General features: G+C 39.4%; 1 protein-coding gene across 6 annotated transcripts in view; it reads left to right on the forward strand.

Annotated features, from left to right (window-relative positions):
• Positions 1 to 202: 202 nt before the first annotated feature.
• The window catches only part of GULP1 (GULP PTB domain containing engulfment adaptor 1), a 330379-nt gene continuing 305725 nt past the window's right edge, over positions 203 to 24856 (forward strand). For 2 of the 6 annotated variants that reach the window (XM_086371504.1, XM_086371455.1), the window contains exon 1: positions 203 to 856. The gene's annotated coding sequence lies outside the window, so the exon portion shown is untranslated. Of the gene's footprint in view, positions 1289 to 24856 lie in introns of all 6 variants that reach the window. The other 4 variants (XM_086371463.1, XM_086371485.1, XM_086371475.1 and 1 more) reach the window with 4 other exon arrangements.

Here is a 24856-nt window from a genome sequence, read left to right on the forward strand (position 1 = left end):
TTCAGTCTGTTTTTAAAAACTGAGAAAAAAATGAAAAAAAGTGTTGAGGTGCGGTCAGAGTCAGAGCAACAACTGTGTCAATGCTTTCCTGATAAATGCTGCAATGGTCTACTCGTATGTGTGCTTTTTTGACTTTTTTTTTTTTTTTTTTTAACCTCCCTCTCTCCTTGCTAAGCAGCAAAAGTGTTTTAAAATTGTATTCGGAAACACAGAGAGATAAGGGAAGGTTAATAGTCGCGATCCTGTTCTTCAGGGAGGAGGTTCAAAAGGAAACGCGGCGGGGGGACGAGGAGCGGGGTGGGTGGAACTGTGTTTTGGCTTCTGTGCCAACTAAGAACCGGGTTAGGTAAGGCCTAGCCTTCTCCACATTCCTCTCCCCCTTGGGTCCTTCGTGCAGATGCCACAGCACCCAGTGGGCCCATAGGAGACAAGCATCAGAGACTGAAGAAAGTCAGCAAGCTGGAACACAGGCGTCCCGTTTGGAAGTGTCCAAGGAGACCGCCCCAAGTGCGCCAGCCGCGTCTGAGAGACTTTCCTTCTGGCCGAGAGGGGGAGCCCCGCGTTCCCAGCCGGGAGCGACCCGGAGTCCCGAGCCTCGAGCCCCAGCCGCCAGCCCGCGCCAGTAACGGCTTCAGCCGATTAGGAAGAGGAGGGAGGGGGCCGCGAGCACGTCGAGGGAGGGGACAGGAGCCGGAGGGTCCCGAGGCCAGCTCGCCGTTGACGTAGAGAAACTTTCCCTCTCGGCCGCGGAGACGGCGCCCCGGCTGCGCCGGAGCGGAGATCGCCCGGCCCCGAGGACGCCCGCGGCTCTCCACGCCCCTGCCCGGAGCCTGACCCGACTGTATCCGTCAGGAAGGTACGGAGAGACCGCGGTTTCATCTGAGGGCTTCCCGGGTAGCCGCGCGTCCCGCCAGGTAGCAGACAGTCTCTTTTAAACTGACACCAAGAGAGGCGGCGGGCGGTGGTCAGCCGCGGCCGGGTGGCGGGGAAGGAAGGGCTAACGCGGCGCTGCGTGCCGCCGCGGGGCAGGTTGCAAAAATTAGGACGGTGAAAAGCTCAGGGAGTCTTTCAGCAAGAAAGGCGGCTGAGACCTGTTGACGAGTGCCGTGGCAGTGCTGCCGGGATGATGACGGAGAGCCTCCGAGGTCGGGGACGCCGCGGTCTCCCGACTCCTGGAGCCCTTTGTGGTAACTTTGGTCCCGGGGGGCCGGGACCGGTGGGCAGGAGCTGGCGGGACGCCGGCAGATCTGAACGGCGGAGAGTGTGCGGACCAGACGGGGCTGAGCAGGCAAGTCATCGCCGGGTCACCGCGAGGCGACCCAGGAGCGAAACTTCTTCCAGCGTAACCTCCCTTTTGTTGGCTCCGGCAGAGTGTGTGGACATGGGGGTGGGGAGGCGCGAAGCTCCGAGGCCGGGCCGCCGATTCTTTAAAGCCCAGGGCTGGGAGGGCCCAAACTCAGGGGCGGCGCCCGCACGGTTACCCTTTGACTGGGTGGGTCAAGTAGTTCCTTCAGGCAGGCTCTACCTTAGAGCGGCGCGCGGCGCTGCGGGTTGATGAAACCCTGGGCTCTCGGTTCCCGCGCCGAGCTCGCTCGCTGGGGTTCACCACCTCGGGGGCTGGCTCCCTGCACTCATCAGGACCCAGCACAATCGGTTCTTCCCTGTGGCTCCTGGGGCCGCAGCTCAGAGTTCCCTGTGTGCGGGAGGGAACTCTGGGCAGGCTGGGTTTCTTGGAATGTGTTTACGATGTTGAATGGAACTTGAACAGGAAGCTGGAAGCCGCAGCTGGAACTAGCCTGCCAGGGTAGAGTAAGGGAGACGTAGCTGGTGTTGGGCTTGGCGAGTGCACTTAGTACCTTGGGCAAACCCCGAGTAAGTGCGGGATGTCAGTCAAGGTGTCTCTTCCTGTGTCCTCAGTTTTCCCCAATTGCTCCGGCTTTACTTTCACTGGCAATCAAATTTACATGCACTGTTTCAGTCTGCAAGTTTGACAAAGAGTAATGCAATTAGGAAGGGTTTAATAAATTTATTTTTGGACCTTTTTTTTTTTTTTTTTTTACATCTTGCATCAGCACTTGAGAATAAAAGTTTTTGGAGAGTTTCCAGTTGTGACTCCCCTTGTTAATTTCTGGGACTACAAGGAGCCCCTGATAGGGATGATTTTGTCTTTGATGCCAAATGGGTAATAAGTTGCTAAAAGGAGGGCAGTAATGAGATAGACTGAATGTGAGGAGGTAGGAAACTCAAACAAGGAGTTGGACATTTTTCAGATTTGCAAATCGCCCCCCTTTCTGCCACTCTTTCCCTCCCTCCCCGATATAAACAAGTAGCCTTGCTAGAAAACCCAATTGGGAGAGTGCAGTCGCTGGCGACTACAAGCCTTGCTGGAAACAGCAGACAGGCTAAGGTACTGCCCCATTGGATAACTAAAAGGTCTGCTTGAGCCGTCCAGGAGTATTTTCCAAGTTTTCACGACTGACAAGGAAAGAAGAGAGGAAGCTGGCAGGCAGCCAAACTAGACTGAGCTCAGTAGCCAGGCATAAAAGGGATTGGGGAAGTTGCAGGGGATGATTGGAAAGGAGCTGTTGGTTGTACTTGAGTTTAAACAAGGGGTTTCTTTTGCAGTGAGAACTTTTAGGTGACTAAGATCAATCTTCCTGGCCAAAAAAATAAAATAAACTAAGCATAGACTGCAGTGGGATGTGACAGAGGAGAGTGAAAGAAGTGCTCTAGGAGGAAAGTCTGACCATTGCCCCTATCAGTGGTGCGGGGAGTAGCTGGGGATCTGATGCTTTTTGTGCTGATCATATTTTGGGGATACCCACATTTTGTTGCTATTTCTCTCCCCAACTTGGACTAGGCTTGCTGCAGCTTCAAGCCCTTGACCTTGACGTTCTTTGTTTTCATAGCCAGTAAGAACGGAAGACTTGGGTTTTGAGCAGATGTTTTTCCACCTAAATCAAATAATTCAATTAGGTATTCTCAAATAGCACAGAATTAGGCCATAAATTGAAGTGGAAAATGGGTCCAAATGTCTTCCTTGTGTTTGTCGAGAGTGATCTCAGTAATAGATTTTGCTCTTTCACCTGAAGGAGTAGAAGTCAGTGTGATCTCAGTATTTCACACATTGGCCCAATAGGTAAGGCCCTGCTGCTTCCAAGTTTCAGACTAGCTGGGAACTGAAGAATCTTATCTGCAATTAGGACCTTTCTTTTTTGTGTTAAAATTGTTCATGTTTTCTCTTTTTTTTTTTTTTTTCAGGAAGGTAGGTCTACTGTTGTGGGTTTGGGGTTGCTGAACAGTAAAAAATGCTGACCTGGTTTGTATTTCCACTGGGTTGGTGAGTTTGAGATTGTGGATATCAGCCTACTGTCTGAGATTGACTTTATGAATCACTCTTGGCGAAGTGTTTTCCCTGTCTATGATTTCAGTTTTTCCACTTGCAAAGTAATTTCCTTTACATAGTTAGAAGCTTATAGTGAGCATTAAAGAGATGAATTTATGTTAATATATTTTTAAGCATAAAGGTCATAGGGCTTCTGTCTTGGTTGATTCAGCTGAGATTTATAGGGATAAATTGGAAAATTTATATCTAAATTGCACATGTAATAGTGACATATCTGTGTTTAATTTATAAAAATTACTAGCTTGCATTTTAATCATAGTTGTAGTTTAATCATAAATTTTATTTTTAAAGAATACTGGCTGAGATTTCCTTATGGCAAAAGCTGAGTCATTCTCTCAAACAGAAAAGAACAATCAGCAAATTCATTTACTTTTTATTTTAGTTTATATTTATACTCAAGGACCAATTATTTTTTTTAAACCAGCTCAATTTTGCTTTTATGAGAAATTACTAAACATATTTGCAGAATTTGGCTCCCTTCTCGGAAATAACACTTGAGAGACTGAGATACATTTATGATGTATAAACAAACTTTCTTTTCCCGATAGCCACAATAGTTTCTTTAAAAAATTAGAGGGTAGATTTAGGAGCCATTCATTAATTGATTCAGCCAATATTTGTTGTGTACTTTTTATGTCTGAGGAAACATCAGGCTTGAATTCAAATCCCAGCCCTGAACTTCTCAGTACTGTGATTTGTGAAGGTTATTTTACTTCTTGAACATTTTACCAACATATAATGTATTATCTATATTGCTGTCCATAATGTATGGACTTTTAAACTGTTGATACATGTATAATAATTGTGAGATATTTAATTTTTAGTTTGATATATCAATTAGTAAAATAAACTACTAATTTTTATAGTTGAGTGTATTCTTGGATGTGTAAAAATTATTTTCCAGGTGAACAGGTCCTTGTATTAGAGAAATAAAACAGAATAAATTGGGTAAAGTAAAGGATAAGATCTATTGGTAAAATACTTAATCATAACTTTTATTTTTAGACTTAGTGCCCTGCAGTGCTCTTTGCTTCAGTAGTGTCTGACTCTTTTCGACCCTATGGATTGTAGCCTGCCAGGCTTCTCTGTTCATGGGATTATTTCCACAGCAAGAATACTGGAATGGATTCCCATACCCTCCTCTAGAGGATCTTCCCAACCTAGGGATAGAACATGTGTCTCCTACGTTGCAGGTAGATTCTTTACCGCTCAGCCACTGAGGAAACCTTATCATTAAAAGTGAATCTGTAAAAAGTGGGAGTATAAGGAAAATTTTAGTTGAATTTATGGTCATATTAACATAGCAGATACTTTTCTTGAATAATCACAGGATGAGTGACTGTTCAAGGATGTGATAGGGTAATTTTAATGTAAAATATCCAGTTTTGCTTTTGATTTTAAAGTCTTAAAAGTCTTATTCACCATTGCTGAATATAAGATAATATAAAATTTAAATTCTACTTAGCACAGTACTTTTTGGTTCAGTCTGAAAAACTGAAATTTGTTTTCTATAACCTCTGAAGAACAAAAAAAAAATTTATTTTATTTAAATATAATAATGAATTCAAAAGTCGTTACAGGACCTGACTGCTGTGAGCCCTGGTCTCTAAACGCATTAGAGCCTGGTAGATCTAATAGTGTTTGTCTTAATGGATTTAGAGATCAGGAAACTTAAGCTTGTTCCTATGGGAGGTGAAACATATTCAAATTCAAAGAGGAAAAATAGTATAAACTTTGAGCAGAGAAATTGCTTTGCTTCCAGTGAGGATATGAAATTGAAATCAACCTTTTAGTTTTAAAGATAATGGTTCTAAGTCATTATTCCAGAGTTAGGCTTAGAAAACTGTTCTTATACTCTTTTTAGGTTCTGTGATTTGCTAGTTTTGTGTTTGTTTTATTTTAAGAAAATGTTTCCAACCACTCTAATGATGCATATAATGCATGATTGTTTTTTCTCAGAAGACAGTTCGTTGACTCAAAAATTGTGCAGGAGAATAACTGCAAATTTTCTGTTTACTGTTAAAGTGCTATAGTTATGGTAAATTTGGAATAAGTTTCATCATTCAATACTGTATACTTAAGGATAGTTTTGGAAAGATTGCTCTAATTTTCTCTCTTAATATGAATGAGTGAATTAATTTATGTAACAATTGTGATTACAAATATTAATATAAATTTTTAAGAGTTTCAAATAACATTGTATATATTTTCAGAGTGTACCTATGAGATAATATCTAGATAGTAATAGCTGTCTTTATTTCATGTTTGTTTCTTGCTATTAGCCTTATATAAATATACCTACATATAATCCTTATCACATGCCTTCTGAAGAGGAGATTCAGATTATAAACTAGAAACTTCCAAGATTTGGATATCCCTCCTCCACATATATGCTTATATGGATATGTATATATATGTACATAGAATTATAGACCATACATATTCTTTGATATTTCTCTATTTGTGCTAGGTATATTTTTCATAGGAGAAAACGACTCCAACTAATTGATATTTTCAGGAAGCAACAGTTAGAACTGGACATGGAACAACAAACTGGTTCTAGATAGGAAAAGGAGTACATCAAGGCTGTATATTGTCACCCTGCTTATTTAACTTATATGCAGAGTACATTATGAGAAATGCTGGACTGGAAGAAGCACAAGCTGAAATCAAGATTGCTGGGAGAAATATCAATAACCTCAGATATGCAGATGACACCACCGTTATGGCAGAAAGTGAAGAGGAACTAAAAAGCCTCTTGAGGAAAGTGAAAGTGGAGAGTGAAAAAGTTGGCTTAAAGCTCAACATTCAGAAAACGAAGATCTTGGCATCTGGTCCCATCACTTCATGGGAAATAGATGGGGAAACAATGGATCAAAAATGTGACAAACTTTATTTTGGGGGGCTCCAAAATCACTGCAGATGGTGACTACAGCCATGAAATTAAAAGATGCTTACTCCTTGGAAGGAAAGTTATGACCAACCTAGAGAGCATGTTCAAAAGCAGAGACATTACCTTGCCAAAAAAGGTCCGTCTAGTCAAGGCTATGTTTTTTCCTGTGGTCATGTATGGATGTGAGAGTTGGACTGTGAAGAAAGCTGAGCGCCGAAGAATTGATGCTTTTGAACTGTGGTGTTGGAGAAGACTCTTGAGAGTCCCTTGGACTGCAAGAAGATCCAACCAGTCCATTCTGAAGGAAATCAGCCCTGGGATTTCTTTGGAGGGAATGATGCTAAAGCTGAACCTCCAGTACTTTGGCCACCTCATGCGAAGATTTGACTCATTGGAAAAGACTCTGATGCTGGGAAGGATTGGGGGCAGGAGGAAAAGGGGACGACAGAGGATGAGATGGCTGGATGACATCACTGACTCGATGGACGTGTGTCTGGGTGAACTCCAGGAGTTGGTGATGGACAGGGAGGCCTGGCGTGCTGCGATTCATGGGGTCACAAAGAGTCGGACACGACTGAGCGACTGAACTTAACTGAACTGAATTAGTTTTATCCATTAATTTAAAATCTTTTCCAGATAAATCTAAAGATACTTGATTTTTGGCCCCAAATTTTAATGGGGTTTTCAGGCTTTTATTTATACCCATAAAGGTTAAGAAAATTAGTGGGAAAGATCTGGTATCCTCATTCTTGGTTAATGGCTCTCATGGTGACATAATCATCAAATTCTTTTCTACTTTCCTTTAGAATACAGGCAAACGCCCAGTTAACTGCTGTCAGAAGGTAAATCCACTTCTTGAAAGATGACTACTACTGCTAAATTTATAAGGTTCTGTGAAGTGAGAATTGTATGTAAATGTAGTGTTTTCCTTGTATTGTATAGCTTTTTCTTTTGCTTATCCAATGTTATAGTTGACCTGTTCCCTGAAACTTCAACCACATGTCCTTGAAGAGTTTCAGGGAACTTAAACTTTGACAGATCTATCAACCAAGAGCAGATTGAACGATTTGGGTTCGGTCTTTAATCCATTCTCTTGTAGAAGTGATGATAGCCATTTAAATGACCAAAACACAGCTAGCTGAGAGGTTTGGTAGAAGAAAATATAGAGCACAAGTAACCTACTAAAGGAATCATTCAGGACTGGGTATATAACCTTTTAAAATAGTTATGTAATGTTTCATCAAATGATAAAACTTAGCTCTACTTCTCACTTTGTATTCGAATGAAGAAAGAGTGTGTTTAGACAGCATCTTAGCTGAAAAGCAGACAGAACCATCTGTGCTGTGGTAGCAGATCTCCAATTCGGGTAATTAAAAGTTGATATATCAATATAGTGAAAATGAGTATACTACCCAAAGCAATCTATAGATTCAGTGCAATCTTTATCAAGCTACCAACGGTATTTTTCAGAGAATTAGAATAAATAATTTCACAGTTTGTATGCAATTACAAAAAACCTTGAATAGCCAAAGCAGTCTTGAGAAAGAAGAATGGAACTGGAGGAATTAACCTGCCTGACTTCAGGCAATACTACAAGCAACAGTCATCCAGACAGTATGGTACTGGCACAAAGACAGAAATATAGATCATTGGAACGGAATAGAAAGCCCAGAGATAAACCCACGCACCTATGGACACTTTATCTTTGACAAAGGAGGCAAGAATATACAATGGAGAAAAGACAATCTTTAACAAGTGGTGCTGGGAAAACTGGTAACTTGTAAAAGAATGAAACTAGAACATTTTCTAACACCATACACAAAAATAAACTCAAAATGGATTAAAGATCTAAATGTAAGACCAGAAACTGTAAAACTCCTAGAGGAAAACATAGGCAAAACACTCTCTGACATAAATCGTAGCAGGAGTCTCTATGACCCACCTCCCACAATATTGGAAATAAAAGCAAAAATAAACAAATGGGACCTAATTAAACTTAAAAGCTTTTGCACAACGAAGGAAACTATAAGCAAGGTGAAAAGACAGCCTTCAGAATGGGAGAAAATAATAGCAAATGAAGCAACTGACAAAGAATTAATCTCAAAAATATACAAGCAATTCCTGCAGCTCAATTCCAGAAAAATAAGCGACCCAAACAAAAAAAAAAAAATGGGCCGAAGAACTAAACAGACATTTCTCCAAAGAAGACATACAGATGGCTAACAAACACATGAAAAGATGCTCAACATCACTCATTATCAGAGAAATGCAAATCAAAACCACAATGAGGTATCATCTCATGCGGGTCAGAATAGCTGCTATCAAAAAGTCTATAAACAAATGCTGGAGAGGGTGTGGAAAAAAAGGAACCCTCTTATACTGTTGGTGGGAATGCAAACTAGTACACCCACTATGGAGAACAGTGTGGAGATTCCTTAAAAAAACTGGAAATAGAACTGCCATATGACCCAGCAATCCCACTGCTGGGCATACACTCCGAGGAAACCAGAATTGAAAGAGACACATGTACCCCAATGTTCATTGCAGCACTGTTTATAATAGCCAGGACACAGAAGCAACCTAGATGTCCATCAGCAGATGAATGGATAAGAAAGCTGTGGTACATATACACAATGGAATATTACTCAGCTATTAAAAAGAATGCATTTGAATCAGTTCTAATGAGGTGGATGAAACTGGAGCCTATTATACAGAGTGAAGTAAGTCAGAAAGAAAAAACCAATACAGTATATTAATGCACATATATGGAATTTAGAAAGATGGTAACAATGGCCCTATATGCGAGACAGCAAAAGGGACACAGATGTAAAGAACAGACTGTTGGACTCTGTGGGAGAAGGCGAGGGTGGGATGATTTGGGAGAATAGCATTGAAACATGTATATTATCATATGTGAAATAGATCACCAGTCCAGGTTCAATGCACGAGGCAGGGTGCTCAGGGCTGGTGCGCTGGGATGACCCTCAGGGATGGGATGGGGAAGGAGGTGGGAGGGGGATTCAGGATGGGGAACACATGTACACCCATGGCTGATTCATGTCAATGTATGGCAAAAACCACCACAATATTGTAAAGTAATTAGCCTCCAGTTTAAAAAAAAAAAAAGTTGATATAACAGAATGAACTTAATTTTAGCCTCTTGGTTTTTCCTATAGCTATTTACAACCAGCAAGAGTGCCCATAAAATTATAACAGCAAATAGGTTAATTTACCCAGATCTCCATTTGGGTGAGTTAAAACACAGCTTGGTACGTCTGATAGGAGTTTTATTTAAGAAGACAGAGTACTTTGTAAAGTGTTTTTAAAGTCACTGTACTCGGTATTCTCATAATCTGTTTAATTTTTGTCTGCCTTTGAAGAACTCCAAAAAAATACAGAATTTTCTCTGATGTTGAATTTCCTACTACTTCCTTGAGGATGTGCATTATTATCATTGTAAAATGTCTTTAAATGTTGATCATCACTGGTAGTACACATAAATGCAGAGAAATTTGGCTTATTATAAAGAACAATTGTATAAATGAGTTAATTTCAAAGCAATTTATCTATGCTGGCATATAGTAATTGAGTAAGAAGCTGCTTATGCAGTATAGTTTAGCAAAATACGATTTGAGAAAATTGTTAAGAGTAACATTTGAATAAATGAATTGTATTCAAAATTACCTAAATGCCATCTCAAATGGCAAAAGTCTACTGAAATTTCAGATCTACAAAGTCACAATGCTTTATAATAAGAGTAGATATTGTTTTGAAGTTCTGTGAACTATTATTTCTGTTTTAATACATCATTGTGACTCTGGATATCTAGGAGAAAGACTTTAAAATTCTTAATGGCAAAAAATTAAGATTTATTATACTGCCAACGTTATCTTTAATTAGTTTTAAAAGAAGAACTACTACTAAATTTATAAGATCTGAATTATCATAGGCTTAATTGCTTAAATTAGGTCAACTAGGACATTTATGATTAATTTGGAAAAATGAAATTTCCTCGAGTTGTGCAGATGAGGCCTTGAAAAACAATGTTATAATAAATATTTATTTTGGGGGGTTACAAAATCACTGCAGATGGTGACTGCAGCCATCAAATTAAAAGACACTTGCTCCTTGGTAGAAAATCTATGACCAACCTAGACAGCATATTAAAAAGCAGAGACATTTCTTTGGCCACAAAGGTCTATATAGTCAAAGCTATGTTTTTCCAGTAGTCATGTATGGATGTGAGAGTTGGAGCATAAACAATGCTAAACACTGAAGAATTGATCTTTTGGAGAAGACTCTTGAGAGTCCCTTGGACTGCAAGGAGATCAAACCAGTCAATCCTAAAAGAAATCAATTCTGAATATTTTTTTGGAAGGACTGGTGCTGAAGCTGAAGCTCCAATACTTTGGTCACCTGACGTGAAAAGCCAACTCTTTTGAAAGACTCATTCCCTGATGTTGGGAAAGATTGAAGGCAGAAGGAGAAGGGGGATGACAGAGGATGAGATGGTTGGATGGTATCACTGACTCAATGGACATGAGTTTGAGCAAGCTCTGGGAGATGGTGAAGGATAGGGCGTGGTGAAGCCTGGCGTGCTGCAGTCCATGGGGTCACAAAGAGTCAGACATGACTGACTGAAACAAAAAGAAATCTTTAGGACTTCCTTATTGATGAGATACAGACTTTCTCTTAAATCTTCATAGAAATTTGCAATCTTTGCCCACTCCCTTCTCGTTTTGAAAATGTAACTAGGTTTAAATTACAAGTTGACCAATAAAAGTATTTTCGTACAATCTTGTTGAATTTAATGTGTTGAGTACTAGTTTTTTTTGGCAGTTATGTTATTTTAGTAGTAGGTGATAGAGACCTATATCCAATTAAATAGACTTAAATAGAACTTGCTATTTCCATATAATTCTGTGTTACAGTGGAGAGAATGTTGAAGAAGTAGGGTGTGGAGATTATCCATCAGCATGAGGGAAAGCAGTGTCTGTAAAGAAAGTATGGAGGTGATTCCTGGGCAAAAGATGAGGATGAGTTATTGAGCAATGAATAAGGACAATTCAAGACAGTAAAGACAAGGAGGCCTAGATTAACAGAGCAAATGGTCTCAGAACTTTGGAGATGTTTCGCCTTTTTGTCTTCATGTTGATGACCATAATCATTAGTAATTGCATATGGGAGTTTAAGAACTTTGGATTAATTATCTTAAAAAACAAAAACAAAAACAAAAAACAACCCTGCTATCTTTTTTTATTTCTCCAGGTCTAACTGACATGTAATTGGAGTCATAAAGAGTTGAGTGTGTGTTCCATTTCACACTCTGGGGTCAGGGGTGGGGTGGAGCGGGGTGGGGTGGTACATGGACTTGGATATAAAATATTAGCATTATTACTCTAATGAATATCTCACTGAGATTTAGGATATGTTTCAGTTTTGAAGGAAAGGAGTCACACACACAGTCTTAGTGAAAGTCACTTAGTCGTCTCCAACTCTTTGCAGCCCCATGGACTATACAGTCCATGGAATTTTCCAGGCCAGAATACTAGAGTGGATAACCTTTCCCTTCTCCAGGGGATCTTCCCAACCCAGTGTTCAAACCCAGGTTTCCCACATAGTAGGCAGATTCTTTACCAGCTGAACCACAAGGGAAGCCCACAAACAGTCTTCAGTTTAGTTCAGTTCAGTCACTCAGTCGTGTCCAACTCTTGGTGACCCCATGAGTCACAGCACGCCAGGCCTCCCTGTCCATCACCAACTCCTGGAGTTCACTCAAACTCATGTCCATCGAGTCGGTGATGCCATTCAGCCATCTCATCCTCTGTCATCCCCTTCTCCTCCTGCCCCTAATCCCTCCCAGCATCAGGGTCTTTTCCAATGAGTCAACTCCTTGCATGAGGTGGCCAAAGAATTGGACTTTCAGCTTCAGCATCAGTCCTTCCAATGAACACCCAGGACTGATCTCCTTTAGGATGGACTGGTTGGATCTCCTTGCCATCCAAGGGACTCTCAAGAGTCTTCTCCAACACCACAGTTCAAAAGCATCAATTCTTCAGCGCTCAGCTTTCTTCACAGTCTAACTCTCACATCCATACATGACCACAGGAAAAACCATAGCCTTGACTAGATGGACCTTTGCTGGCAAAGTAATGTCTCTGCTTTTGAATATGCTATCTAGGTTGGTCATAACTTTCCTTCCAAGCAGTAAGCATCTTTTAATTTCATGGCTGCAGTCACTATCTGCAGTGATTTTGGAGCCCCCAAAAATAAAGTCTGACACTGTTTCCCCATCTATTTCCCATGAAGTGATGGGACCAGATGCCATGATCTTCGTTTTCTGAATGTTGAGCTTTAAGCCAACTTTTTCACTCTCCACTTTCACTTTCCTCAAGAGGCTTTTTAGTTCCTCTTCACTTTCTGCCATAAGGGTGGTGTCATCTGCATATCTGAGGTTATTTAGATTTCTCCCGGCAATCTTGATTCCAGCTTGTCCTTCCAGTCCAGCGTTTCTCATGATGTAGTCTGGATAGAAGTTAAATAAGCACGGTGACAATATACAGCCTTGACGTACTCCTTTTCCTATTTGGAACCAGGCTGTTGTTCCATGTCCAGTTCTAACTGTTGCTTCCTGATCTACATATAGGTTTCTCAAGAGGCATGTCAGGTGGTCTGGTATGCCCATCTCTTTTAGAATTTTCCACAGTTTATTGTGATCCACGTAGTCAAAGGCTTTGGCGTAGTCAATAAAGCAGAAATAGATGTTTTTCTGGAACTCTCTTGCTCTTTCCATGATCCAGCGGATGTTGGCAATTTGATCTCTGGTTCCTCTGCCTTTTCTAAAACAAGCTTGAACATCTGGAAGTTCATGGTTCACGTATTGCTGAAGCCTGGCTTGGAGAATTTTGAGCATTACTTTACTAGCGTGTGAGATGAGTACAATTGTGCGGTAGTTTGAGCATTCTTTGGCATTGCCTTTCTTTGGGATTGGAATGAAAACTGACCTTTTCTGGTCCTGTGGCCACTGCTGAGTTTTCCAGATTTGCTGGCATATTGAGTGTAGCACTTTCACAGCATCATCTTTTAGGATTTGAAATAGCTCAACTGGAATTCCATCACCTCCACTAGCTTTGTTCGTAGTGATGCTTTCTAAGCATCACTTTCCAGGATGTCTGGCTCTAGGTGAGTGATCACACCATTGTGATTATCTTGGTCGTGAAGCTCTTTTTTGTACAATTCTTCTGTATATTCTTGCCACCTCTTCTTAATATCTTCTGCTTCTGTTAGGTCCATACCATTTCTGTCCTGTATTGAGCCCATCTTTGCATGAAATGTTCCCTTGGTATCTCTAATTTTCTTGAAGAGATCTCTAGTCTTTCCCATTCTGTTGTTTTCCTCTATTTCTTTGCATTGATCGCTGAGGAAGTGTTTCTTATCTCTCCTTCCTTAGCTACCTGTAAATTTCTAGCAGTTGTACATATTTAATGTAGTGTCTCATTACTCTGCACATTTTTGAAATGTTTTTATGTTTATAGCTAACTTAAAATTATAATAGTAATTACACCTGCTTCTAGGAATTATTTTTATATATGGATATATCTATAGTCATGTAGCTATATGTCAAACTATTTTTAATATAATTTAATTACTAAACCATAATAAATCTGTTCTTTTACATAATTTATATTTTATACATTTAAATAGAGTTTTTGAAAAGGGGTCCATCAATTATTAGATTGCTAAATGGATTCATGCACAATAAAGTTTAAGAACCTCTAGAAACCTATACTGTTTTCTTAAGAACTGGCAGTGGGTTTAGCTGTCATTTAATGAGAAAAAAAGAAATTGAAGTTACTTAACTCAGTTTTGGGCTTCCCAGGTGGCGCTATTGGTAAATAACTTACCTGCCATTACAGGAGACATAAGAGATGTGCATTCGTTCCCTGGATTGGGAAGATCCCTGGAGGAGGGCTTGACAACCCACTCCAGTATTCTTGCCAGGAGAATCCCACGGACAGAAGATCCTGGTGGGCTACAGTCCATATGGTTGCAAAGAGTTGGACACGACTGAAGTGACTTAGCACACATGCATGCAACTCAGTTTTATCTGATACTGTGTAGATGTACAGAGGTGTCCTAAATTGTTTTTGAAAGTTACTATCTGACAAATAATGCATATTTTGCAGGTAATTTGCTTTATTCAAGAAGCATGTGTACAGTTTTTGGTTATCTTACTTAGTGACACAGTTCAAAGAAGCATTTCATTTCATTTTAGAATATGTATATTAAAGAACAGATTTAGCTTTCTCACATTATAGCATTAACTACTTTTGGAAGGATTTGGCTGGGACTTTTGTCTTGTACGGGTTTATTTTTCATACGTAAATGTGTTGTCTCCTCAGGTTCATCTTAAATTGCAGGAGAGAGTAAATATGTTTTGCAAGAGAGAATAGATATGTGAGACAGATTTTTGTATCTCCTGTTTAGTAAGAAATAACCAAGCCAGTATTGTTGATTTCCTGTGAATACTACGGAAAAAATAATTTGTGTATATATGGAAACTTGATTTTTTCTATGCATCACTGAGTTATTTTGTATATTTTGTATATTTGGTTATATGATGTGCATTTGTCATGACTATTGTTGATGAGAAATTTAATGCATGCCTAGAATTTTGGAAAATAAGAATACATACATAAAAGTACAGCAAATTATGGTGTTATGAAGGCTATATATAATTAAAACATCAATGATGTAATTTATTTCTGTATGTTCCCTTTCTTCTGTTTGTTTGGCTTGACAATTTTTTAAAAATTAGTTTCCTGTTTTACTAGTATTTGATTTAATTGAAACTGTTGACTCAGTTTTATTTTTTGAATATATGACAAAAGAAATTTCTTTAACGTTATTAATTTGACATAATACTGTGTGGGGCTTCACGTTTATAAAATTGGTCTGATTTTTGTTGATCTGGACCACCTTAACATTCCAAGGGATGGGTGCAAGGTAATAATTCTGTGCTTGAAAATTGACAGTAGCTTCAAGATCACAATGAAAATTATCTTTGTTTTTTTCTTGTTTTTGGCTTCACTTTGTCTTCTCTAATGATAGGGATCAACCATCATTAGCACTTATTTGTATACCTTCCCTGATGGATCTCCTTATTCTCTCTGAATGACACTGAATAACTTAAGCCAGGTGTGATTCTCTATGCATGCACGCTCAGTCACGTCCAACTCTTTGCAACCCCGTGGTTGCAAAGCCCACCAGGCTCCTCTGTCCACAGAATTTCCCAGACAATACTGGAGTGAGTTGCTGTTTCCTCCTCCAGAGGATCTTTCTGACCTAAGGTTCGAATCCCTGTCTCTTGCATTTCCTGCATTGGTAGGCAGATTGTTTACCACTAGAGCCACCTGGGAAGTCCTACCTGAAGTTACTTCTCCTTTCCATTTCATGCACATCAATTCATAAGAAACATATTTCACTTTTAAGAGTCACATCACAGTCCTTGTTATTTGTTGTTTATTTAAGTGATTTCTTTATTCTTCTTTGTCCATAGAACTCTGGTGTTATTCAGATGTCCACTACTCCCCTCACAACTCAGGGTAATCTCGGATGGCCTCAGCCTGCCGTGGCTTGAAGCAGGGTTTTGGTTCCTGGCCAGAGATTGATGTTGAGTTGTGGCAGTGAAAGCACTGAATCCTAGCCAGTAGACTACTGGTCGTTGACAAGGCCCTGGCCCATCAGCTTTGCAGAAAAGAATTCTCACAAAGATGAAAACTAGTGAAACAAGTAAAAGTTTATTAGGGGAAGAAAGAATACAGTATATGTGGATAGACACATGGGCAGATTCAGGGAGACAACCATGCCCTTGTGACAGTTTAAATCACTTACGTGGGGCATTTCTTCTGGGTTTCCTTTCGTCAATCATTTTGGCTTCCCTGGTTCTGAGCCCATATTTGGTACATATCAGAACCCCTCTTGTGCATGTGCTCATCTCTTAGCTAGATGGATTCCACTGAAAGACCTATGGGTACCTAGACATCACTTACCTTTTGACCTCCAAGAAACTTTTCAGTTGGGAAGGTCTCCTTAACTTAGACAATGAGGAATATATGGTCTCTTATCTTTTATTTGGGCAGGACACAGCCTCCCCTATCTTCATTTTGGAGTATTAGTCCACATGGAATGAACTCCAGCTGCTTGGCCTTGCTTCCAGGGGAAAGCAATTCATTTCTAATAAAAGTGAAATTTGGATTAGGCTGAACTAATAGTTACAGTGTTTCTATTCCCCTTGTCAGTGGTTGGTTTTGGAGGAGGCACTTGTTCCTTGTCACAGACAGAATCAATTGTATGAAATAACAGAACTGGAGGGAGGTAGAGAAGACATTGGATGAGATGGCATGTCTCAGCCCCTGATATTTGTCCTGTTCTGGAATAGATGCTTGAAATTGCAATGGGAGATCATCTCTTGTCCATGAGGAGATCTAGCTTGAGGACAAAACAAATGAATCCATGATGAAAGAATAAATGTAAAGAACCTGGATACTTGATGGCATTGTTGGGTGCCTGAACCAACCTACCATATTTCTGGATTTACTGTCATGTAAATTTGACAGTAAATTATTTTTCAAACCAATTTGAACTAGACCTTTCAGTTTCTTAAATGAGAAAATATCTTAATTAAAATAGTTATTAAGTGGTATCTTCATTTGAAATAAACATTTTATAAAAAACAATGTATATAATTAAAGAAAATTTATGGACTACTTGGATTTTGTAAACTTTGGATGTGATTAGTGCCATTACTCTATACAGATATTTTATTACTCAATTCACCAACTTCTATTATGTTTTTAATACAGTAATTGTATTAATCATCTTAACTAAAGTTATTCTGGAATGAATGTATTCTACACATAAATCAGAATCATTATTCAATAAAAATAAATGACTTGAAATACAAATTCAAAATCTAATCCATAAGATCACATTACTGTTTATTTGGTTGTTTGGTGTCTTAATTGCATTGGAAACATTCAATGTACCTTAGGAAACATTAAAGGAATCTTAGTGCCTTGTTTGAGTAGTTTCAAGCTTGGAGTTTTGATAAATCTAATGTAATTTAAATATAAAAGATAAAGCCAATGGGAATGAAATTAAGGAAATTGTGTAGTACAGATCCATTCATAGAGGTAAAAAACACTGCAGACATATAATACTCTTTTTTGTCAGAGCTAGTGTTATAAAGCTTTGGTTCACTGGAACCATAAGCAATTTACTTTCTGCCACCCTGTTCTTGAGTTAGATTTTTTTGGTGATTTAAATTTACCATTTGCACATTGGTTTTTTTGTAGTTAGTTGTGTCAAAGTATGGAGATATAGCTGGGTCTTTGTCTTCTTACTCTAAAGGTGATAGGAATTACCCAAAGCAGAGAATTGACAAAAGCAGGAGTGAGATATATTTCAGAGTATTATTGCTGTCCTTATGAGAAATGGTTAACCAGTAGCTTAACTGGAGGAGGTGGAGGCAAGCAAAACCAGGAATAATCTAAAAGGCTCAGAATAGGAAAGTGTTACAGTGGGCAGATTTGTTGGAAATGAGGGAGTGTGAGAAACAGAAAGCTAAAGATTGTGTTGGTAGTGGAGACGAACAAGAGCAAACTGGTGAAACTGAAGGATTAAATGTTATAGATGTTGGAAAGCTGCAATAAAGCAGAGTGGCAGATGATTCATTGGCCAAGAAAGAGCAAGGCTATTGTATTAGAGCTGTGTTAGTGTGGATGTTCAAAGTATGGAGACTGGGTTGGAGGGCAATGGACAACCAGTAATTTGAATACTAAAGGAAATTGAGGGACCCTAGAAGAAGTTACTGTTGGAGACATCCAAAGTAAAAAGACCTCCTGCATTACTGTGATTGAGATGTGCATATTATTTTTTTGCATAAAAATGCAGGAAACATACTTGAAATACTTCCACTATGAAATCATGATCTTTCAAAACTGGGCAAGAGAACTAGAGAATACAAAGTGCTTCAATTCTCAGAGGGTTATTGTTCTTTTAGAAGTTATTCAGGGATTGTTCTGGGGTATCCCTTTGCCCAGAATCGGAGTGCCCTCTGGTGACCTTTTCCTGATTTAAAAGGGAGCCAGATTCTTGTGGATTTTTGAACGTGAATAGATAAGGGGGCTTACCTGGCAGCTCTTAGTTGGGGCTTACCTGGCAGGTCAAGCAGTAAAGTGTCTGCCTGCAATGTGGAAGACCTGGTTGGATCCCTGGGTCAGGAAGATCTCCTGGAGAAGGAAATGGCAACCCACTCCAGTTATCTTGCCTGGAAAATTCCATGAATGGAGGAGCCTGGTGGGCTACAGTCCATGGGGTTGCAAAGAGTTGGACACGACTGAGCGACTTCACTTTTGCTTTCACTTTATTGAACCTATTGTAAAGGGACTTTGCTTCTCTACTTTGGGAATTTTAGTAGAAAATATAAATTGGCTCACAGCAGATATAAAATAAGGGGATAAGTATTCAGATAATTCAAGTTTCAGCTCTCACTAGTTCTAAAATAATAAAATACAGTGAAAATAGTTGTGTCTACCCCCGCCCCCGTCCGCTCCCCATCGTTGTCTCTATTAGGATCTTCATGGTATGTGAACTCTTCTCAACCTGTTTTCTTATACCTGTGAATCCACATCAAAGATGATTTTTTGAATGAGAGACATAACAAGCATATGACAGAGTTCAGGACACACTACCTCAAAATATAGCACCTTAACATATTGAATACTTCAACCTGAAGGAATTTGAGAAATGGCATGTGAAGGAAGGACTTTCTGACCTGCTCCTGAACCAGGTCATAAAATCATGTGAGAGGTGCTCTGTCTGTCCTAGGAGGAAAGGAGCATCCTTAGCTCTGAAAAAAAAGGGACAGAGAGAGGAATCTGAATGATCTTGCCAAGTTTCCCCTGGTTTACTATACCTACCTCATTCTCTTTATTCTATCATATCTTTCCAAGATCTATAACTTTTCTTCAAACCTAGCACAAATAACGTTCCGGTTTAATCATTCTTTGGGTCTTCATTTCTTTATATAAGCTACCATGTCACTCAAAACTTAAATATATTGGTATGCTATTCTCTTGTCATCTGTCCATCTTACAGTGAGTCTCAGTTGAGGGTAGAGCAAAAAAATATTTTTTCTTCCCTACAAATAAGCATTTACAGAGTGTTCACTATGTCCTAGGCATTATGCTGTTTCTTTTATGATTTGTAAATGATTAAGAAACTTGTTTAAGTTTCCAGAGCTGGCAAACAGTGGACTAGGGAGGATAGTAGGGTGGGAAATAGTGCATCTTAAGGATGCTAAGAGTTGCGGAAATGTGCAATAGAGTGCTGAGAGTCCCCCTGAGGTATAATGGCAGCTTTGGTAGTTTTTACTGGTGAGAGTTCCATGCCTTTGGATAACCTGGATTACGTAGATTCTTGGTATATGCTTTTGTTGTTCAGTAGCTAAGTCAAGGAGAAGGCAATGGCACCCCACGCCAGTACTCTTGCCTGGAAAATCCCATGGATGGAGGAGCCTGGTGGGCTGCAGTCCATGGGGTCGCTAAGAGTCGGACACGACTGAGCGACTTCACTTTCACTTTTCACTTCCATGCATTGGAGAAGGAAATGGCAACCCACTCCAGTGTTCTTGCCTGGAGAGTCCCAGGGACGGGGGAGCCTGGTGGGCTACCCTCTATGGGGTTGTGCAGAGTCAGACAAGACTGAAGCGACTTAGCAGCAGCAGTAGCAGCAGCTAAGTCATGTCTGACTGTTTTCTGCCCCAAGGACTGTAGAATACCAGGTTTCCCTGTCCTTCACTATTTCCCAGTGTTTGTTCAAACTCATGTCCATTGAGTTGGTGATGCCATCCAACCATCTCATCCTCTGTCACCCCCTTCTCCTCCTGCTTTCAATCTTTCCCAGCATCAGGGTCTTTTCCAATGAGTCAGCTCTTCACATCAGGTGGCCAAAGTGTTGGAGCTTCAGCTTCCGCATCAGTCCTTGCAAAGAATATTAAAGGTTGATTTCCTTTAGGATTGACTGGTTTGGTCTCCTTACTGTCCAAGGGACTCTCAGGAGTCTTCTCTAGCCCCACAATTTGAAAGCATTCATTCTTCACTGCTCAACCTTCCTTATAGTCCAACTCTCTCATCCATACATGACCACTGGAAAAAACATAGCTTTGACATATATGTCAGCAAAGTTATGCCCCTGCTTTTTAATACATTGTCTAGGTTTCTCATAGCTTTTCTTCCAAGGAGCAAGCATTTTTTAATACCATGGCTGCAGTCACCATCCATAGTGATTTTGGATCCAAGAAAATAAAATCTGGCACTGTTTCCATTTTTTCCCGCATCTATTTGCCATTAAGTGATGGGACCAGATGTCATGATCTTAGTTTTTGAATTTTGAGTTTTAAGCCAACTTTTTCACTCTCTTCTTTCACCCTCATCAAGGAGCTCTTTAGTTTCTCTTTGATTTCTGCCATTAGGGTAGTATCATCTGCATATCTGAGATTATTGATATTTTTCCCAGCAATCTTGATTCCAACTTGTGATTCATCCAGCCCAGCATTGCATATGATGTACTCTGCACATAAGTTAAATAAGCAGGGTGACAATATACAGCCTTGACGTACTCCTTTCACAATGTAGAACCATTCCATTGTTCCATGTCCAGTTCTAACTGTTGTTTCTGGACCTGGATACAGGTTTCTTAGGAGACAGGAAGGTGGTCTGATATTTCCCTCTCTTTAAGAATTTCCCATCTGTTTACAGAATTTTCCAGTTTGTTGTGATTCACAGTCAAAGACTTTAGGATGGTCAATGAAGCAGAAGTCGATGTTTTTCTGGAATTCTCTTGCTTTTTTGATGATCCAGCAGATGTTGGCAACTTAATCTCTGGTTCCTCTGCCTTTTCTAAATCCAACTTGTACATCTGGAAATTCTCGGTTCATGTACTGTTGAAGCTTAGCATGAAGGAGTTTGCGCATTACTTTGCTGGCATGTGAAATGAGTGCTGTTGTTCAGTAGTTTGAACATTGTTAGGCATTGCCTCTTTTGGGGATTAAAATGAGAACTGATACTGATGCTTAACTCCTCCTAGATATACATGCAAAATAAAAAATCCAAACACAACACCATAGTTATCAAACCCCATTAGCTTAAATCCGTGTGTAATTTGAACTGAAATATATATTCTCCTTTTAGAATTAAAAGACTATATATATAAATGAAATATGGTAGAAGAATATTATAGTATAAATTATTCAGTTCAGTTCAGTTCAGTCGCTCAGTCGTGTCCGACTCTTTGCAACCCCATGAATCGCAGCACGCCAGGCCTCCCTGTCCATCACCAACTCCAGGAGTTCACTCAGACTCACGTCCATCGAGTCAGTGATGCCATCCAGCCATCTCATCCTCTGTTGTCCCCTTCTCCTCCTGCCCCCAATCCCTCCCAGCATCAGAGTCTTTTCCAATGAGTCAAATCTTTGCAGGAGGTGGCCAAAATACTGGAGTTTCATCTTTAGCATCATTCCTTCCAAAGAAATCCCAGGGCTGATCTCCTTTAGAATGGACTTGTTGGATCTCCTTGCAATCCAAGGGACTCTCAAGAGTCTTCTCCAACACCACAGTTCAAAAGCATCAATTCTTCGGTGCTCAGCCTTCTTCACAGTCCAACTCTCACATCCATACATGACCACTGGAAAAACCATAGCCTTGACTAGACGGACCTTTGTTGACAAAGTAATGTCTCTGCTTTTCAATATGCTATCTAGGTTGGACACAATTTTCCTTCCAAGGAGTAAGCGTCTTTTAATTTCATGGCTGCTATTAACATGAAACAAATAAGAAATCCTTAATATTAAAATAATGTAGAAGAAAACTGTTTTCAACTTTTTAATGTATATATCGCAATACTTTTTTTCTTAAATTTACAGTTGAAAGATACCGTTGAAACAAGTTTAACAATACTGAAAAAATAAAGAAAAAAATGAGTCTCATCAACTGATTTGATAGTTCCTTAATTTTAAAAATAGAATTGGCTAGGAGTTTGTGATTAAAATATACACACTACTATATATAAAATAGATAACCAACAAGGATCTACTCTATAGAACGGACAGCTATACTTAATATCGTGTAATAACCTATAATGAAACAGAATGTAAAAAAGAATGTATATGTATATATATATGAAAAATATTTATAAAATATATAAAAAGAATCAGTTCAATTCACTTGCTCAGTTGTGTCTGACTATTTGCAATCCCATAGACTGCAGCACATCAGGCTTCCTTGTCCATCACCAACTCCTGGAGCTTGCTTAAACTCATGTCCATCCAGTCATTGATGCCATCCAACCATCTCACCCTCTGTCATCCCCTTTTCCTCCTGCCTTCAATCTTCCCCAGCATCAGGGTCTTTTCCAGTGAGTCAGTTCTTTGCATCAGGTGGCCAAAGTATTGAAGTTTCATCTTTAGCATCAATCCTTCCAATGAATATTTAGAATTGATTTCCTTTAGGCTAGACTGGTTGGATCTCCTTGCAGTCCAAGGGACTCTCAAGAGTCTTCTCCAACACCACAGTTCAAAAGCATCAATTCTTCGACATTCAGCTTTCTTTATAGTCCAACTATCACATCCACACATGACTACTGGAAAAACCATAGGTTTGACTAGATGGGCCTTTGTTGGAAAGTAATGTCTCTGCTTTTTAATATGCTGTCTAGGTTGGTCATAGCTTTTCTTTCAAGGAGTAAGTGTCTTTTAATTTCATGGCTGCAGTCATCATCTGCAGTGATTTTGGAGCCCAAGAAAATCAAGTCTGTCACTGTTTCCATTGTTTCCCCATCTATCTGCCATGAAGTGATGGGACCAGATGTCATCATCTTTGGTTTTTGAATGTTGAGTTTTAAGCCACCATTTGTATATTCAATATATATATAAATTGAATCACTTTGCTGCACCCCTGAAGCTAGCACAACATTGCAAATCAACTATATTTCAATAAAAAATAAAAAACAAAACAACTGGAATCATGGGCTACATATCAGTTTGTAATTTGACTCTTTTTCAAGTGATATGCTATATAGACATCAGGAACTGGTTTATGTGTGTGTACTTGTATCAGAGCAGGAAGAACTTGAAGGGAAGAGTCTTAGCCATATCATTTCATGATTTTAAATTTGTGTTACTTTTAAGGATAAACATAACACACTGTGGATTGATAATGTATAAACAGAAAGTAAGTCATCAAAGATAAATTGCTGGCAGTGGTTTCTGTGAGAATCATAACCTTTTTGCTCAAGTAGTCAGGTGACTGAAGTAAACTGATAGGTGCATTGTAAACTGATAGGCACGAGTGTCAGTCTTTGTTCCTTTGCTTTATCTTACACCCTGCAACTTGGTTCATTTTTAACTCAGTAGCTGTGTTCATGATTACTAGAGACCTAAGATCTGGATCACTTAGGTCATAGTTTTTGGATGAATACATTAGCACCCACATGTGCCTGGACTCAACTTACTTTGGTTATAAGAGGAGGCTGTATTTCTAAGTCTCTTCATGATGCCTTACCAGACTTAAAGTAACTTGGACCTCAAGGAGGAATCTACTTTTTAGGTCTGGTGTTTAAAATACATCATTTCTATCAAGGGCTAAAGCAAGCATTGTATTTTGTAAATTTGCATGTGAAAACTATTATCAAGAAAAGTCTTTTAGGAACTAATTTTCAGTATTAAAATTACAGACTCACAAAAATCAGCTTTTGATAATGTTTTTTCTCACTAACATTTTTAAAAGAAGTTTTCTCTGGTTAAACTTTGGAAAACAAAGAAATATACAATGAAAAAAGAAAGGAAAAAAAGATAGAAATGCACTGGGACTTTTATTTATGGACCCCCTGTACATTTTATGTGCTGAACCTCTGCAAAAAAAGATGAAGTGAAAATGTATAGTCTGTGGGATATTATGGCGGCTCCAGATGAGTTATTGAAGACTTACTGAGATACAGATAAACTTGGTCCCTCACCTGATGTTCCCATGCTGTGTAGTCTTGCTTCTGGCTTCATCATTTACTAGCTTTGGGATCTTGGGGAGTTGATTTTGTATTCTGGAATTTTTTTTCCTGAATGTAAAATGAACATAATGACATGAACCTTGTACATATCACTGGAAGGTATAAAACAATCTTCAGTGGCACCAGTAGATTTTCCTGTAATTTTCTCCTAGGTGTGACTTAAAGAAAAATGCTCAGTCTAAGAGTTGTGAGTTTAGGTTTTATCCAAGGATCTTACAGAGGACTATATCTCTGGAGACAGCCTCTAAATAGCTGTGAGAAAACCACTGCAAAGTATAGGGAAGAGGCCAGTGTATATATAATTTTTGACTGAGAGTATATGCTGTCAAACATACATCTTGGTAAAAGATTATTGCTAGTCACAAAGAGCAGATGATTCTAGTTAATGCTTTTGGTGATTTTCCATGTATGGAAAGATGCCAGAATGTGGGTTT

This window comes from Bos grunniens, chromosome 2 (assembly GCF_055505025.1).
Source record: "Bos grunniens cultivar Pamir isolate PY7600 chromosome 2, Bosgru_T2T1.0, whole genome shotgun sequence".
NCBI classification, from domain to species: Eukaryota; Metazoa; Chordata; class Mammalia; order Artiodactyla; family Bovidae; genus Bos; species Bos grunniens.